General features: G+C 46.0%; 1 long non-coding RNA gene across 1 annotated transcript; it reads left to right on the top strand.

Moving 5' to 3' along the window:
- The first annotated feature begins 1377 nt into the window (after nucleotides 1–1377).
- On the top strand, nucleotides 1378–2058 carry LOC146701164 (uncharacterized). Its single transcript, XR_014922358.1, has 3 exons — nucleotides 1378–1553; nucleotides 1627–1832; nucleotides 1912–2058. It is a non-coding gene; the product is annotated as an uncharacterized LOC146701164 (long non-coding RNA).
- Nucleotides 2059–18430: the final 16372 nt, after the last annotated feature.

Here is an 18430-nt window from a genome sequence, read left to right as displayed (position 1 = left end):
GCTTTACTGGATGAACCAGACCCTGGCACAGGTCCTCCGGGCCGCCGCTTCATTCCCACAGCAACCCGTTCGGCTGTAATTAAGTGGGCTCATACCTCCCGGTTTTCCTGCCATCCTGGAATCGGCCGCACCATCGCACTACTACGTCGTCACTTCTGGTGGGCAACTCTGGAACATGATGTGCGGGACTACGTCTCTGCCTGTGACGTGTGCGCCAGGAACAAGACCCGAAAGCAGCGACCATCCGGTCTTCTACAACCTCTAGCCGTACCTTCTCGTCCTTGGTCCCACATTTCCCTGGACTTTGTCACTGGACTGCCTAGGTCAGCAGGTAAAACAGTGATACTCTCTGTGATCGACAGGTTTTCAAAAGCAGCTCACTTCGTTGCCCTGGAGAAACTACCCACTGCCACGGAAACTGCAAGACTGATGGTTGACCACGTCTTCAAACTCCACGGGATTCCTGCCGAGGTCACTTCTGACAGGGGACCTCAGTTTACATCCCAGGTTTGGAAATCTTTCTGCTCTGCCCTGGGTGCTCGAGCCAACCTCAGTTCTGGTTACCACCCTCAAACCAACGGGCAGACTGAGAGGCTCAACCAAGAGCTGGAGTCCATGCTCCGCTGCATGGTTTCCCATAACCCGGCTACCTGGTCAGCACATCTCCCATGGGTGGAGTATGCGCACAATTCTCATGTTTCCGCATCCACTGGTTTCTCTCCATTTGAAGCGTCCCTGGGCTATCAGCCTCCCCTCTTCCCTGAGGAAGAGGCTGATTTGGCTGTGCCTTCCGTCCAGCACCATCTCCAGCGCTGCCGCCGCGTCTGGACTTGGACCCAGGAGGCACTGAAGAAAGCTGCTGCCCGCCACTGCCGCTATGCAGATCGTCTACGGTCGCCAGCTCCTCGGTACGCTCCAGGGCAGAAGGTGTGGCTGTCGGCTAAGGATGTTCCCCTTAAAGTTTCCTCCCGCAAGCTGGCTCCTCGGTTTATTGGGCCGTATGTCATCCACTCGGTCATCTCGCCCTCTGCTGTGAAGCTCGAGCTTCCTCCCAGTCTGCGGATTCACCCGGTTTTTCATGTTTCCCAAGTCAGGCCTGTGCTGTCCAGTGTGCTGTGCCCGCCTTCCGACCCCCCTCCGCCCGCCCGGCTCATCGATGGTCATCCGGCCTATACGGTTCAGCGGATCGTTGACGTCCGTCGCCGTGGTCGGGGTCGCCAGTTTTTGGTGGACTGGGAGGGGTATGGGCCTGAGGAACGTGCATGGGTTCCTCGCTCGTTTATCCTTGATCCTGCTCTTGTCTCTGATTTTTTTCAGGTCGCGGGCTGGGGACCGGTCGGCCGCCGGGTGGCGTCCCTTGAGGGGGGGGGTACTGTCATGGTCTACGGTGGGTGGCTGGAGTTTCCATTAGGCTCCTGAACTGACCTGGGATCCGCCCCTGGGCAGGGCCAACTCCAGCTCCTGCACACCTGGAGCCTATTGCAGGCTATCAAGCCAGAGGGATTTAAACCACACATCGATGTTCACTCACTGCCAGTTCGTCATCAACCCATGTTGGTAACAGGTCTTGTGTTTCAAATTCTCGCTGTGATTTATCTTACTAACAAAGACTCTTTTGTGCTACAGTTGCTGTACCCACCCTGGCTCACTCCACCTCCGGACTCGGGATACCTAGTGATCATTTTGGAAATCCCTCTGTGCCTCACCTGCCTGCCCTCCTGCCATCACACTCCATCTGGAGCCCCGGATCTCAGGTCAGCCTTTCCACGCCAATCAGCCTCCCCTGGATCTTCATCATCCCCCTCTCAAACACTCCAGGTCCCTAACTGCAAGTAAGAATTGCTGCTCTTATACTGGCCACTTCTGAGCTGCCTTCACTACCTGCCTAACTCCTATATCCTCTCCCCTCAGTGTGACTGTTCCCCACTCAGCTCCGTTCCACTTCTCAGGCCTCGTTCCCTCGCCCTAGTCACGTTCCCCTGGGCACGCCACACCAAGGCTCCACGTCTCGTCATTTTCTGTCTTTGCCACGTTTCCCTTTTTTTTCCCCCTTGCACTTAACCGTAATAAACTGTTAAATCATCCGCTCTGGGTTTCTGCACCTGAGTCCTATTCAGTACCGGCCATCTGTCGCCGTGACATATACATTCAATGTCAGCTGACAAACTACATATTTCAAGTCAATTACTTTCTATAAAAGGCACTGGAGTTTTTGGGTGCCCTATTTTTTACGAGTTCGTATTTTTTCTCAGAACGTTATTCACCAAAAAATTAAGGGTAGCAGTTTGGAGCCCCATATTTACTGGCTTGTATGGGACCAAGAGCCTAGACCTTTTCTAGTAGCTGTGGGAGGATCACAGACTGTATATAAAAGATGGATGTAGCCAACTTGACTTGAATGTTGCTATTTGGAAAACTTGTACTTTGCAATACATGCAGGCTAACACCCTTTGTTGTCTCTGTCAAAGGTGCTGCTACAAAACCAAAGTTGAATCTAGCCTTATCTAATCTTTACCATGACAATCGCAGCATGCCATTGTTTATCAAGGAATAGCAATGTATATTAAAAATGGATAGTAGTGTTCATATTTGCTAATTAAGCCTAAACATGGCTAAACAGTTCATATCATATATCAGTGTTTTCAACGCTGGTTTATCATCACTTGTCTGATATGTCTGACTTTTTGTTTCTGCTTTGCATTCACCGCTGCACTGACTTAATTACGTCCATTATTTACATACAGTCTATAATTTCATCATGCAATTTACTTCTGACAGTTTTACACAAGCTTCTAAGTTGGATGTGTGGAGTATGACACTTCCACATTTGTGTCTGAGAGTGGAAGCAAGGATATCAATGAAGAACAGCAAGCTGTCAAGTTACTCAACACCACAAAAATTTTGTAACATGGGGTTATACACTGACTATAATAAATTAATTCATTGAGTTGAACAGATGCAACATGCACATTTAAATCTGCTTTCCTAAACCAAAAACAATTATAAACTGTTGCATAACAACGATTCCCTACTTTGGCCACATATAATAATGTATACTTTATTGATTATTCTCTCTGCATTTAACCCATTTACTCAGTGAAGCAGTGGGCAGCCACCATTCCAGCGCCCGGGGAGCAGTGTGTAGGTTTGAGTTAAAATACATATTTATATCAGGGGCGTCCATCCTTTTTCTTAGTAAAGCAGGTACAGAAATTTCAGTTCTGCGTGTTTGATAAAAGTCTTGTGAAAATCAGAGAGCTGTTTTTCATCTACTGATGGATGCTTAGAAAAACCACTAAACTGTTAAATGATTTGTTTCATAATTTATTTAGGAGCCCAAATTTCTGTAATACTTAATGTACATAAGTGTTCGCTAGCTGATGGCTTAATTTAAATAAGCCCTGCAGTCAAACTCACTTGGAGAGGAATATCTAGAAGATCCTCCTGGTCTCGGGAGCTGTAGGGACTTAATATATCTTAATTACATCTTGCCTGCTTTAGTGTATGTGTGCATGTGTGTGGGTGATGTTGACACAAATGATATTAAGCCTGCTTTACATTCTCTGGAAGAGTTTAGATATCTAACAGTGTTTCTGAAAGACTGGAAACACATATGAAGCAGTCTAAATCCAACTTTATGTCCTGCAACACATATGAGGTGTGATTCTAAAAAAGTTCTGAGAATTGGCTCATAAAATAAATAAATACATAAAAAAGACCCAACTTACTAACTGAAGATTTCAACTTTTAACCTGTTCACTATCATCTTCTTTGGTATGTCCAAATAGTTCATAGTGATGCTTTTTTTTTTTTTTTTTTTTTTTTTACATTTCTTCTGTTATGCTGCCTTGTACGTGTGAACTGTGATGTGGGCTGGATGTCCTCCATGGGGTTCAAATGGTGATCTTTCAACTAAACTTTTCATTTTTGGGAACTAGGCGAAGTTGCAGGAAGGCAAATCAAGGGGCCCAGTTAGTAAGGAAAGAAAAAAAAACTCCAACATTTTTAATGCGCTTTGTACAGGCACACGGGGACACTCTGGCATACTGGAAACAAGGACGACCGTGCCTGTTGTACTACTTTCAAGATTTAAGAAGGAACTAAAGATTCTTCAACTGAAAACTAAGGGAAACCATAAGCCATGTGGCATATGGTCGCCTGCTCATCCAACTGCTAAACCAGCATCCAGCAGAGTGACTCTTACAGCCAGCTTAGTCCTCCACTCTTTGGCAGTTCATCAGCTACCTCGTGGTGGTTACTAGGCCTCCTTGTTGCTCGTGTTTTATTTTTTTGCCTTGTACTTACTATCATCTCCCTGTGACCCTAGTTGTCTCGACTCTGCCGTCACTCCTGGATTCACACACCCAGTGTTGCCAACTCCTCAGTAAGGAAAATCGCTATTGGCTGTCCTAAAAGTCGCTAGAAGTCGCCAAATGACGTCATCGCCTAATTTGCATAATTGGTCATGCTAATGTAATTGTAACCTACACTGTTGGAGAGAGAAATAACATCGTGGAAGAGACATAAAGTGAGTAAAAAACGTCCTAAATGCAGTTAGAATTTATTTAGAACTACAAATTAAATTTCTTTTAGCAATTATTGTTTTTAATGTCACAATTCCAACCCAGTTCCTTTATCCAGGCCTGGACCGGCAAAAGTGACCCAAAATTGGCACTCTGGTGGAGTTACTTTGTGTGTGAGAGTGTGTGTTTATAAGTAGTTTTAAACCTTGTGATCCACAAAACAGCATAACAGTAAAAGAAGAATTGACTGCGTTACAGTCGGTGCGGAAGCAGCGGCTTCACTCATGCGCGATTCATTTGCCGTTTGGACGCACAGGTGTGAACGTCTCCTGCCCTGATAGCAGCTGGGGGAGGACTATCCTCCGCCTGGGAGCGCTTTAGCACGGGTGAGGTGCCCAAGGCAGCACCGCTGCGTGTTGAGAGTAAGAGCGATACGCGTTTTCACGTCAAAAAGTCGTCATAAATAAGGCTCCAATAATACCAGAAAAAGTTGCCAGATTTGTCGCTAGTCGCTTTTTTTAGAAAAAAAGTCGCTAAGGTGTCTGAAAACTCGCTAAATATAGCGACAAAGTCGCTAAGTTGGCAACACTGCACACACCCCACCCTTCAGCCAGACACTCACTCAGCTACCCTCCCTGAAGCCTCTCATATACCATCTGCAAGTAATCTGTGAACAATCAAGCCTTGTTAAATATCAGATGGTTTCGTCCATTGAGTCTGCTTTTGGGTCCACCCGTACGTACTGGCCTTCTGGCTCATGATATGGCCCCCATGTTTCTTTTTTAATGAGAACAATGTTAACACTAGTTGAAACAAATTAATGGTCACTAATAATTTATCAATCAATTGAATACTCATTCAATTTAGAAGAAGTTAAACTTCATAATGCCTTATTTTAATAAAACAAGGTTTGGACTGTCTGGGATTTGATAAAAGGAAAAGATTATTTATACCAACAATTCAGCCAAAGCAGATGGACATAAGCATGAGGGCGTAATCACAACAGTTGTAATCGCATTTGAAAATTTCTGTGGAGGATTTAACCATGTATTCCTTTTTTTTTTTTTTACTACAGATGCAGCTTTTTGAATTCAGAAATGATGAGCACATTCCCCCAAGAGCAGCACAAATTTGTATAGTTTTCTGTCACAGTAGACAAAGACAAAACAAACAAACAATGGATGTACAGTATGTGCTGATATTAGTACTCAGTAACTAAATGAAAATGTTTCAATGTGAGGTTGCATTCAAAGTGCTTCATTATTCCAAACAACACTTCCACCTTTCTCTTCTTGTGATTCTGCTGCCCTCTTCATGATGAATTCAGAGGATTTGCATCAGCTTTAAAACTGACTTTTCACCTCTGGATCAAAGTGACAAATTACACAGTAGGCTGTAAGCAAACAGTAGTGTGTGTGTGTGCGTGTGTTTGGTTGAGAGCTGGAGCATATGTGCAGCTTCTACAATGTTTTGATGTGTATTGATGAACTTGCCTGTCAGTATGCCAGCTCTTATAATCCTTTAAAAAGATTGTGATTAATGCTTACCCCCAACTGAATGCACCACCTGGAAAGATGAATACTTGGGATCAATATATATTAAAGTAACCAGTTAGGAAATGCTCTTGTCTCATGCTTCATGTGAGTGATCACAATCAAGTTCTAATCTTTTGAGGCACTGGAAGATTTTAATTTCAGATCACATTTTATTGATTTTTGAATAAATGGATGATATAAACATTTTGTATTTCTTATCACTTCAGATGTATTTTAAATTTTGTCCTGTGAAGATGGAAGAAAGTGCCTGCTGTCAAATATTATCTCTTTCATCAAAACAGTCAATGCTAGAGCCTTCTGATGTAGGCTTATCATTCTGTTCAGATATGAAACTACTACATACTGATTGTGTTTACATGGTTGAATTTGACTTTGAACTTTAGCCTTTTAAAGAGTTAGTGCACCCCCCCCCCCACTAATTAAATGACTAAATAATAAATATAACAATCAGACATAATTATTTGTGTAGGAAAAAGTGATGAGTAATAATCATGTATTTGATTTGTTGTGGGGATGTGGTTTGGTTTCACTTGTCCCCTTTGTTTTGGGCACAAATGGACTTCATACACTATTAACTATGATCTGAAATGAATAATTAAGACACCTTTATTCATTTATTTATTCATTTATTTATTAGCCTTCATTTAACCAGGATAATTCTTGAGATTACAAATATTTCACAAGAGTGTCATGGGAAGTGAAGTGACCTGTAGCTGATCACAAAATTGAAATGAGCAAAGAACAAAGCCCACCTGACTTGTCAGGCATTGAGATGTTGTGCAGGTTTAGGTAGGCAAGGTTTTTTATGTTTCAGAAGATGAATGTATGCTTTGCCATACTCCTCCACACTGGCTGGAGGAAGCTGAGAAATTGGCAAAGCCCAGGAAACGAGTGGATGGATTAATTTTTCTCACCAGTTTCCCTACCGTTATTGCTGGGCCCTGTCTTTTGACTGATGCATGAGGCATGAGTCAATGAAATGACCTCTCTGACCACACTGCTGTCACACACCCACAGAGATTCTTCTCGCTGTTTAGTGGGAGAGAGCCACGTTGCACAGTTTGGACTTCTCCCCTGTCCGATTCGCAGCTTAATTTGGTTATAACCTCTGAGGAAACTCTCTTGAGCAAAGGATAGTTTAATGCGATGATCCCTGGGAATTGTTGTCCCTTAGCTGCCAGTATTTCCACGTGTTCATCTCTTCTTATACACAGAATTTAGAGAGTCCAATGAGTTAGAGGAATCCTTAGCAGCTAATTTACTTCTCATATTGTCATTTAAACATACCCTGTAGGGCTTTTTGGAGATATATTCACAAATGACAGCCCTGGGTGATTTCTTGTGGAATTCCCTCCAGGTGTTGACAGTGGTCTTTTTGTTGTTTCAGGGGTATGTGGAGGCAATGAAGATGGTATCGAGGCCTGTGGTCACTGGTCATTGCAAAGGATTTAAGATACAAAGGTTTAAAGCACTTTTGCATTGGCTTACTTTTTCAGGCCTGGAAACTCGATCGAACTGTTTGAATGACTATATTTCTGTTACATATGACATAAGAGAGAAAGAACTGAAATCGAATAAACACTGAGGTTTCCCTTTAGTGTGTCTGATTGCTTTCATCTACCACAAACTGTTTAGAAATGTTTTAAAGTGGCTTTAATTGAATGGCGCTGTTTCAGGTACTCTTTTTACACTCTTACTAATGCAATTATAGTTTTTTTTTTGCCAGAGCCATTTTGCATAGTTGTTTATTGCTATGTTGATTGTTTTGATTACTGGCTGCAGTATAGGTCAAACTCTGGCCTCTCCATGTTAGCAGATGGCTCTGGTGTCAACCTTAAACAAACACAAAATCAGCCCAAAGGATGCTTTATGCATTTTTAGTGATTCTGATCACATTCATTTGTGTTCAAAGGGGTCACTGTTCTCATAAGTCTGATTTTAACCGCTAAATTGATGGTGTAAAATTATGTGAAAACGTCATGATGGTAGTCTTGAATGGCAGCTGTATTACTGCACTAGAAACTTGCATATCTTTTTGTCAAGGTGTAGCCTTGTGGCAGGCAAAGGCTGGACCCAAGGCGATGCAAGGGGATAAACTCACAGAGGCAGCTTTATTTTGCTGTAAACATTCAAGCACTGAAATTACAAAAACATAGCCTAAACTGGAAACTAAAAACAATTAACAGAGAAACTACAACTCGGGCGCTGAAACACTAAGGGAAACAAGGAACATGGGGGAGACACACACAGCATTGTGGGACAATGCAACAACAAGCAAAGGAAGACAAATTACTTAAATACACAAAGGATAATGAGGGGATGGGAAACACAGCTAAAACTAATCTGACAAAATGAGAAAGTGCGGAAGCAAAACTGAACTCAAGACAGGAACTATCAAAATAAAACAGGAAACACAAGAAACACACAGAGACACCAGCCTGACACTATGTCAGGGGAAGAACAGATATGAGAACATCTACACCATGAAAAATGGACACAGGGGAGGCAAGGAGACGGAAATGTGAATAATATTAAATCAAAGGACATAAATTAAACCAGAAAAAACACAGACATTGGGCCACAGATGCAGGATCATGACACTTTGTTTGAGAATTGAAAAGTAACAATTTTCAGTAAATTTAATGTGATTTCTATGTTAAGTTTAGTAGCAAGCTGAGGTTGGCGTGGCTGTCCCAATAGAAGCTGGCTAATGGAGAAAAGTTTTTTAACATTTTGTTTTTGATAAATAGTTTATAAAAAAAATGGACTGTGTCGGGACAGGGAAGGATTGGCTTTACTTCAACTTTGAGGGATGCATTTCACATTAGACTATCATGATCATTACAAAGGATTCATTGTATTAGGAGACCATTCAAACAGCTCTCCCAGCCCCCCACAGATAAATGACCCAAATATCTCTCTTAATGTCCAGGTGTGATTTTAACTCAAGGGTTCTATTCCTTCAGGGAATCAATAACAGAAATGATTTATAGAACAGAAATTATTTGTTCAATGGTTGCACATAATTTGCATTACAATGAAATTTTGTCACCACCCAGTGTGAAATAAGAGCCTTTCTGTTGCGGAAAAGAAGCAACCAGACCCCATCCAAATCTCTGGTTATCTGTAAAACTTTCTCAGTGAATGCCATTGTTTAGTTTTGTCCTTTAAAAAAATGAATTACAGACAACTTGTCAGATTTTTGGTTGACTGTTAAAGTTACTCCAAAGGACCAGATTGTTTCCAGACTCCTGCAGTTGACCCATTTCAGTTTGGATACTGCCCAAATCACTCCACAGAAGACGCCATCTCCTTTGTACTATACCAAAGCACATCACTTCCTCACTGACAGACCCCAACAAAATAGGACCATGAGGTTGCTTTGTTTGTGGCTGCTTTTGTGACAGTGCACACAAAACCCAAACAGTTGATCAGAGTTATACACACCACTTACATCCATGAAGTTAACACTGGTCTAATATGCTTCAGTTTGCATGGTTCACTCATTATACAATATGTGATATATTGCTAGCTAATAATTTTATATTTTGTTAGGAAAAAGGAAAAAAAAAGTTTAGCCGTTTTTTTTGCACATCTATTGAAATATTTACAAACATAGATGAGAATATAGTTTCTAATATAAAAACAGAGCTTTAAAGTTGACATTAGACACAGCCACCTTCATTCTTCAACAAACCTGAAGCTTTCTTATAATGTCTCCAAGTAATCTTCTGGAACTTTTCTCAAGCCTTCTTGAAGAAAGTTCAAAGTTCTTTTTGGATGTTGGCTGCCTTTTGTTCAGTTCACTTTAGTTCAATTCAGTTTTATTTGTAGAGTGCCACAGCACAACAAGAGTTACCTCAAGGCCCTTTATATTGTGAGATAAAGACCCTACAATACTACAGTTCTGTTTTCTGCAAAGATAATACTTCTTCAGTAATGCTGAGGTCCAGACTATTTGGAGTCAGTCCTGTCACGGCTGCCGAGGCGAGCCGTGTGGATTTAGAAGGAGGACCCAAGATGCAGGCAGTGGATGAGATACCGGTGGTTTTATTTACAGAGGTGTAGTGGCAAACAAACAGTGGGGCATAACAAACAACTAAAGACACCTAAACTGGGAGAACTAAAATAACAGACCTGGGAGCATATGACAACGGATGATGAATAGCAGAGAGACGCAGACGAGGAACAGGACACCGTGGAACACAGGGTAACAGACTGACACAGAGTTACACAGACTGACACGGAGGAACACAGACGAACCGGCAACAGGCAGGAGAACACACAGGGCTTAAATACACACACCAGTAATCAGGGGATGAGAGACAGGAGGGCAACACAGCTGGGAGGAATCTGGGCTGACGGGACAGGGGAAACGTAAACTGATCACACTCACATACGACACGGACCTTCACAATAAAACAGGAAACTCAGATACATGGAACCAGACAAGACATTGAACTAAACAGACAGATTCACAAACAGATGGGGAGACACCATAGACAGACAGATACAGACGCAGACTCAGAGGCAGATCAAAAATAACACAGAACTTAAACAATCATCTAGAAAATGATAAACTAAAAGCGCTGGGTCACCGACCCAGGACCATGACAGTACCCCCCCCTCAAGGGCTGGCACCAGACAGCCCAGCAGAAACGAAAAAACGGACCAAAACAAAACAGAAAACAACCCGACCAGGGCGGGCGGAGGGGGCCCAGGACGGAGGGACAGAGTCCAAAAAGGCCCAGATGGTCAAGTTCAGGAGGCCGACCATGCGAATGGCAACGGGGCAGGTCCGGATGCCGGCCACGCAGTAGGCAGTAGCGTGGAAACAGTTCTGGGGGCCGACCGTGCGGACGGCAACGGCGGCGTGGAAACGGTTCTGGGGCCGACCGTGCGGACGGCAACGGCGGCGTGGAAACAAGTCCGGAGGCCGGCCACGCGGAAGGCAGTGGCGGCGTTCAGGAGGGCGTCCACGGTGGCGGAGATGCCCAACAAGCGGCCTGGCAGATGACCGACGATGTGGAGGTGGTAGTAGGGGACCTGAAGGCTGCGTGGCCCCTGCAGCCCCAGGCGAGGCGCAAGCTGAGGCTGGACCAGACGAGGCGCAAGCTGAGGCTGGACCAGACGAGACGGAAGCTGAGGCTGGACCTGATGAGGATGAGGAGGATGCGGAGGCTGGACCAGGCGAGGCTGATGAGGATGCGGAGGCCGGACCAGGCGAGGCTGAAGCAGAAGCGGAGGCCGGACCAGGCGAGGCTGAAGCAGAAGCGGAGGCCGGACCAGGCGAGGCTGAAGCAGAAGCGGAGGCCGGACCAGGCGAGGCTGATGAGGAAGCGGAGGCCGGACCAGGCGCGGCTGAAGCAGAAGCGGAGGCCGGACCAGGCGAGGCTGAAGCAGAAGCGGAGGCCGGACCAGGCAAAGCAGCTGATGAGGATGCTGAAGCTGGACCAGGTGAAGCAGCTGAAGCTGAAGAGGAGGCCACTGCAGGTGATGCGGGAGCTGGACCAGACGAGGATGAAGACACGGAGGCTGGACCAGGCGAGGATGAAGACACGGAGGCTGGACCAGGTGAGGATGAAGCAGTGGCTGGACCAGGTGAAGCGGATGAAGCCGAAGCATGCGCTGGACCAGGCGACGCTGAGGATGCTGAATCCGGACCAGGCGACGGCGTGGAGGATGCAGCAGAGGCCGGGCCAGGCAACGGCGTGGAGGATGCAGACGGAGGCGCTGCAGCAGGTGGCGGCATGGATGAAACTGCTGCTGCAAGCGTGGATGAGGCTGCTGGTGGAGCAGCTGGTGGCTGGATGGGCTCCTCGGGCCCCCCAGCTGACGAGAAAGGAGGCTGGACGGGCTCCTCGGGCCCCCCAGCTGACGAGGCAGATGGCTGGACGGGCTCCTCGGGCCCCCCAGCAAAAACAGTCTCAGAACCAGTGGGCACTGGAGCCCCTGGCACACACAGAACAGAACCAGCAGGTGCGGAGACCTCTGGCAGGAACGCAACAGAACCAGCAGGCACACGGGCCTCTGGCAGGAACGCAACAGGACCAGCAGGCACACGGGCCTCTGGCAGGAACGCAGCAGGACCAGCAGGCACACGGGCCTCTGGCAGGGACAGAACAGGACCAGCAGGCACACGGGCCTCTGGCAAACACATAGCGGCCTGCAGCTGCGCAGAGCATTGACCCTGCTCAGACAGCGACAGCTCTGTGCAGTCCTCAGCTGGCTTCTTAAACTCCAGGGGTCCAGAGTCTGATGGGGGCTGAAACCCAGCCTCTGGGGAGGCCCTGGAGTGCATCTCAGTCTCAGAACTGGCCAGCCTTTGAGGAATGTTGACATTGTTCTTGGGTTTGTCTCTCTGCTTAGAGTACGGAGTTGTTGAACTGTCCGTTATGGGTTGGACTGACATGGCTTGCTGTACAGGAGGAGTAGGTGAAGGTGATGGCTGAACAGGTGGTGGAGCAACTGACACAGGATGCAGGGCTGGTGACTGCTGAACAGGAGGCTGAACTGAGGATAAAGCTAATGATTCTTCTGCTAACCGGGCTACTGACTGGGCCATGGATTGTAACAGGGTTTGTAATAAGTCTGGCTGTGACTGTAATTGAGCTATGGATTGTGAGGCTGAATGTGGCGGAGGTGGCGACTGGGCTTCTGGCCGGGCGGCTAACTGAGCTTCCGGCCGGGCGGCTAACTGAGCTTCCGGCCGGGCGGCTAACTGAGCTTCCGGCCGGGCGGCTAACTGAGCTTCTGGCGATAAACAGTTTTTGTCCTGTGCCGTACAGAACATCACCCCTGAGTAAACGGTCCCACAGTTCAGACCAATAATACTGTCCTGTCCACTCACCACAGCTGGCTGCTTGGAAATCCCCAGGTCCGACTGTGGCGAGGAGCGTCGGCAGCGTGAGCGCCGTTTCCCCCTCGAAGGCTGGGTTGACGGGCCGGGCAGAACATCCTCTGTCGGACTGGGCAGTGAAGCATGAGCTGCAGGGTGGGTGGTAGCAGCCGGGGGGTGAAGACGGAGTCCATTCAGAATGAAATTCTGTGCAAGCGGGTGAAGTGAGCTGAGCAGCCAGGGGAGACCAGAAACCAAGCGCTGTAGCCGATTAGCCACGGCTTGGCGAAATTCTCTCCCCTCGTGCTCCAGCCACGCGTTGATTAATTTGTCCACGGAGTAAACAATGTCCTCCCGGAGCTCCTTGGGCGGGTTGAATGCTGCTGGGTCCATAGTGGCCGGTTCGTACTGTCACGGCTGCCGAGGCGAGCCGTGTGGATTTAGAAGGAGGACCCAAGATGCAGGCAGTGGATGAGATACCGGTGGTTTTATTTACAGAGGTGTAGTGGCAAACAAACAGTGGGGCATAACAAACAACTAAAGACACCTAAACTGGGAGAACTAAAATAACAGACCTGGGAGCATATGACAACGGATGATGAATAGCAGAGAGACGCAGACGAGGAACAGGACACCGTGGAACACAGGGTAACAGACTGACACGGAGGAACACAGACGAACCGGCAACAGGCAGGAGAACACACAGGGCTTAAATACACACACCAGTAATCAGGGGATGAGAGACAGGAGGGCAACACAGCTGGGAGGAATCTGGGCTGACGGGACAGGGGAAACATAAACTGAACACTCACATATGACACGGACCTTCACAATAAAACAGGAAACTCAGATACATGGAACCAGACAAGACATTGAACTAAACAGACAGATTCACAAACAGATGGGGAGACACCATAGACAGACAGATACAGACGCAGACTCAGAGGCAGATCGAAAATAACACAGAACTTAAACAATCATCTAGAAAATGATAAACTAAAAGCGCTGGGTCACCGACCCAGGACCATGACAAGTCCATTACTTAGTGTTCCATTGTGTGTTTTTCTATCCAGGTATGCTTTTACTGCATTGACAGTATGTTTGGAATCAGACAGCCTCATTTACTTATATTTGCTTGGAAACACATTTACCTCCAGGTGAAGCAGAGAAAGAGTGCTACATATAATTTGCCTTGAGAAATTCACTTTGACTCAAGTAAATAAAACTTTGGAATCAAAAGTGATGTGAAAAAGACACTACCACAACAACAGAGCAGTTGGAAGATAAGGACCATGTAGCCTAATCTGTCAGCCCCACAAGAGATGGAAATGGAAAAAAAAACAGAAAAGAAAAAAATAATCCAGGTTCTCGAGTGCGTTTCTGATGGAAAACAGAGACACTCCAGGAGAAGGAGTTGGGATTCCCAGTGGCTTGGTGTCATCGCCGTTTCCTCCAGTCTAAGGGCGAAAGTCGGGCTGCATGGGATACTGGCTAACCTCTTCCTGGGCTTTGTTCCCAAGATGCCCCCCCCATCCTGGAACCATCGAGAACTAGCGACCTGTTTATCATATTCCTGCATGTCGATCCTAACACACATGGAAATCAAGGCATCCAAAGATCTTGGCAATTTATTAGGTGATAACATTTCATTTAAACTATTGAGAAATGCTCCTCGGAGAGCATTCTCCTCCCACCCCATCTCCTTCGCCAAAATCCAAAAGTCTATGGAAAAATCTGATAAGCCTCCTCTTGCCTTGCTTGAGGTTGAACATCTTATGTGTTGCAGCATCAGAGCGCGAACCTTTGTCACAGTGAAACTTTGTCACAGCGAAACTTTGTTAGGAAGTCATTATATGATAAATCAGGACAAGCTTTTAGAACAGCCTGTGCCCATTGTAATGCTTGACTAGTCAGCAGCTCTACCATGAAGGAGATCTTTGTGCTGTCCGAAGAAACGGCTTGACTCTGCTGGCGAAAAACAAGTGCATACTGAGTCAGAAATCCTCCTGTCTTGTCCGAGAATTCTTCCGGGGCTCAGGAGGCGGTGAGGAAGGAAGCGGGCAAGCAGCCACGACACTGAGAGGTGGCAGAGGTGGCGGAGGATTAGTAATACCAGGAGGATGAGGCTGCAACATATCTTTGATTTTGGTGATGCACTGAAGTAGAGCACCTTAGAAAAATGCTGGAGCATTTCTGTGCCGATCCAGTTGGTCTCGCTGCAGCAACAGAGTTTGCCAAACCAGGTAGGAGTCTGCTGGGTCCATTTCTGTTTGAATTATTCTGTCAGGTTTCGGAAAGCAGGACCCAAACGTAGGGTTTCCTAAGCTGAAGACACTGTGGATTATTTGCACTGTTTGTGTTGATTCACAGTAAATAAACACACTTAGTGACACTTAGTGACACTGGGCCTTGCCTGACAGGCGGCAATGCTAAATGGCTGTATCATTTTATGTCATGTATACAACTCTTGACTTGTGTGAACAATTGTAACATTGTAAAATGATTGAAAGACACTGACCATTAATTAGGCTGGAAATTAAGCTCTTGATAATAAGTATGTATGTTTATCAGACATTAAATGAGGCGTACGTGTTGATGGCCAGGATCTTGTTCTTACCATTCAGCTGACTCCTCAGGACTTGCCTGACCCTCTGCAGGTACTTGGTGGTTGCAGCTTTTCTAGCGGCCTCTTCATGGTTCCCATTTGCCTGCGGGATCCCCAGGTACTTGTAACTGTCCTCTATGTCTGCAATGTTGCCTTCTGGTAGTTCAATCCCCTCAGTTCTGACTACCTTCCCTCTCTTTGTTACCATCCGACTACACTTCTCCAGTCCGAATGACATTCCAATGTCATTGCTGTATAGCCTGGTAGTGTGGATCAGTGAATCGATGTCTCGTTCACTCTTGGCATACAGCTTGATGTCATCCATGTACAGGAGGTGGCTGACAACTGCTTCGTTCCGTAGTCGGTATCCGTAGCCAGTCTTGTTAATGATCTCACTGAGGGGGTTCAGGCCTATGCAGAACAGCAGTGGGGACAGAGCATCTCCTTGGTGCACTTGATGGTGACTTGTGCTATGGGCTTGGAGTTGGCCTCTAGTGTTGTACGCCACATCCCCATTGAGTTCCTGATGAAGGCTCTTAGGGTCCCATTGATCTTGTACAATTCTAGGCATTCCAGTATCCAGCTGTGGGGCATTGAGTCATAGGCCTTCTTGTAATCAATCCAGGCAGTGCACAGGTTGGTCAGTCTGGTCTTGCAGTCTCGGCTGACTGTTTTGTCTACCAGTAGCTGGTGTTTTGCGCCTCTGGTATTCTTGCCAATCCCTTTCTGTGTCCCGCTCATGTATTGACCCATGTGCCTGTTCATCTTAGCCGATATGATGCCTGACAGGAGCTTCCATGTAGTACTGAGGCAGGTTATTGGTCGGTAGTTGGAGGGGACCGGTCCCTTCTTGGGGTCCTTGGAGATCAGGACCGTCCGACCTTCGGTTAGCCATTCCGGGTGTCTCTCGTTAACTAGCAGCTGGTTCATTTGTGCTGCCAGACGCTCGTGGAGTGCAGTCAGCTTCTTTAGCCAGTAGGTGTGAACCATGTCGGGCCCTGGTGCTGTCCAACTCTTCATACTGGAGACCCTTTCTTGGATATCTGCCACTGTGATGGTTACTGGACCCTGTTCAGGGAGATCGCTGTGGTCTGCCCTCAGATCCACTAGCCACTGAGCATTGCCGTTACGGGTTGCGTCCTTCTCCCATATGCTCTTCCAGTATTGCTCTGTCTCCAGCCTTGGTGGTGCTGTTCTCTTATTATTATTGTTCCCTTGCCACTGAGAGTACACCTTTGCTGGTTCTGTGGAGAACAGCTGGTTTATTCTCCTGCCTTCTATCTCTCTGGTGTACCTCCTCAAGCGGCTGGCCAAGGCTGTGAGTCTTTGCTTGGCAGTTTCCAAGGCCTCAGGTATGGACAGCTTGCTGTATTTCTTATGCACCTTCTTTGTCGCACCTTTCTGCAACTCCGTTAATTGGCTAACCTCCATCCGTGCTACTTTGATCTTGCCCTCTAGCCTCCTTCTTCATGGAGGGTACTGCCCCTTGTGGCTGTTCAACTTGTAGCCAAGCATCTCTGGATAGCGTGCTGCCAGACGCTCGTGGAGTGCAGTCAGCTTCTTCAGCCAGTAGTCGTGAACCATGTCGAGCCCTGGTGCTGTATGTATATATATATATATATATATATATATATATACATACATGCTTTCTTGCAAAGTCCAATGTATGTATATACATTCTGTCATATACATTTATATATATATTGTCATTAACTCAGGTGGTTTCTCTTTTGTCTTGAGTTGAAACCTTCTGTGACCTTATTTACCATTTGATTTGCCCTCTCCAGAGATGTTTGCATTTATAAACATTTCCTCTCTGAATTCTTGCCATGGCACTGATACTTGGAAATCTCTTTAGTACTGTGTTGCCATGGAAATTCAGCTCCACTGAGCTCTTGAAGGATATATGTGTGTGAATGTCTGTGCAGTAGTGCCAAAAGAAAGGGACAAAAGCATGATTACTGAAATCACTGAAGAGATAATCTGTAAAATGTTGACAGTTTTGAAGTAAGCTCCTGGCATAATGTTTTCTTCACTTTGGAGATAGTTATTTGTAGATTTCAACATGTGAGTCATGATGGGAATTATTGAAGACCCTGAGACTTCTTCAATTCACACACAGTGGGGACAGTGCATTAATCTTTTAGCATTTAAAGCTTTCTATCTGTTACGTGTTGGTTATATACATGTTTCAATGAATAAAACTAGGAGAGAGAGAGAACCTTTAAGCCCATTTTAATTTTAACAACTTTTGTGTCTAAAAGGCCTGCATTTGCAGCCAGGTTTATTCGTTTTTATGTGTGAAAAAACAGTAAATTTGTGAGTAGTCAAATGCAGCACTTGCTGGTTGATAAACTGTCACAATGTTTGTATCGCTAAACCAGGCTGTTTTCCTTGCACACATATATGAAGCAGCTCAATCAGGAACTGTTTAATTAAAGAAAAATAGTAGATCATGGTCTGGCTATAAAGCTGGCCTTAGAAGAGTGGCAACATTGGTTGGAGGGAAGTGAGCACCCAGTGTTGGTCTGGACCAGCACCGCAGAGCCCGTTGAGCAATATGTGCAGGGCTGCCGCCAGGCGTGGCGGCCCATGGAACAAAATGAGCAGCTGGCCGATCGACCCAAATTAAGGCTGTTACTTGTGTCGACTGCAGCCCTATAACCATCAGACGGCATCTGAGACTCAAAGGCTTGAAAAATGAAAAACGTCTTCAAAGGCCTCGTCTCCTTGAAAGCCACAGAACTGACTGTTTGGACTTTGCAAGAGAGCATCAACCATGGGACACTGAAAGGCAGAAGAAAGTCTTATTATCTGATAAGAAAAAATGTAAACTTGATGGTCCTGATGGTTTTCAACGTTACTGGCATGACAAGCAGATCCCACCTGAGATGTTTTCTATACGCCA

This window comes from Copadichromis virginalis, linkage group LG9 (genome assembly GCF_057382275.1).
Source record: "Copadichromis virginalis isolate Kocher_CV1m ecotype Utaka linkage group LG9, C_Virginalis_male_GT1.1, whole genome shotgun sequence".
Taxonomy (NCBI): Eukaryota; Metazoa; Chordata; class Actinopteri; order Cichliformes; family Cichlidae; genus Copadichromis; species Copadichromis virginalis.
This window is presented reverse-complemented; position numbering and strand designations above follow the sequence as displayed.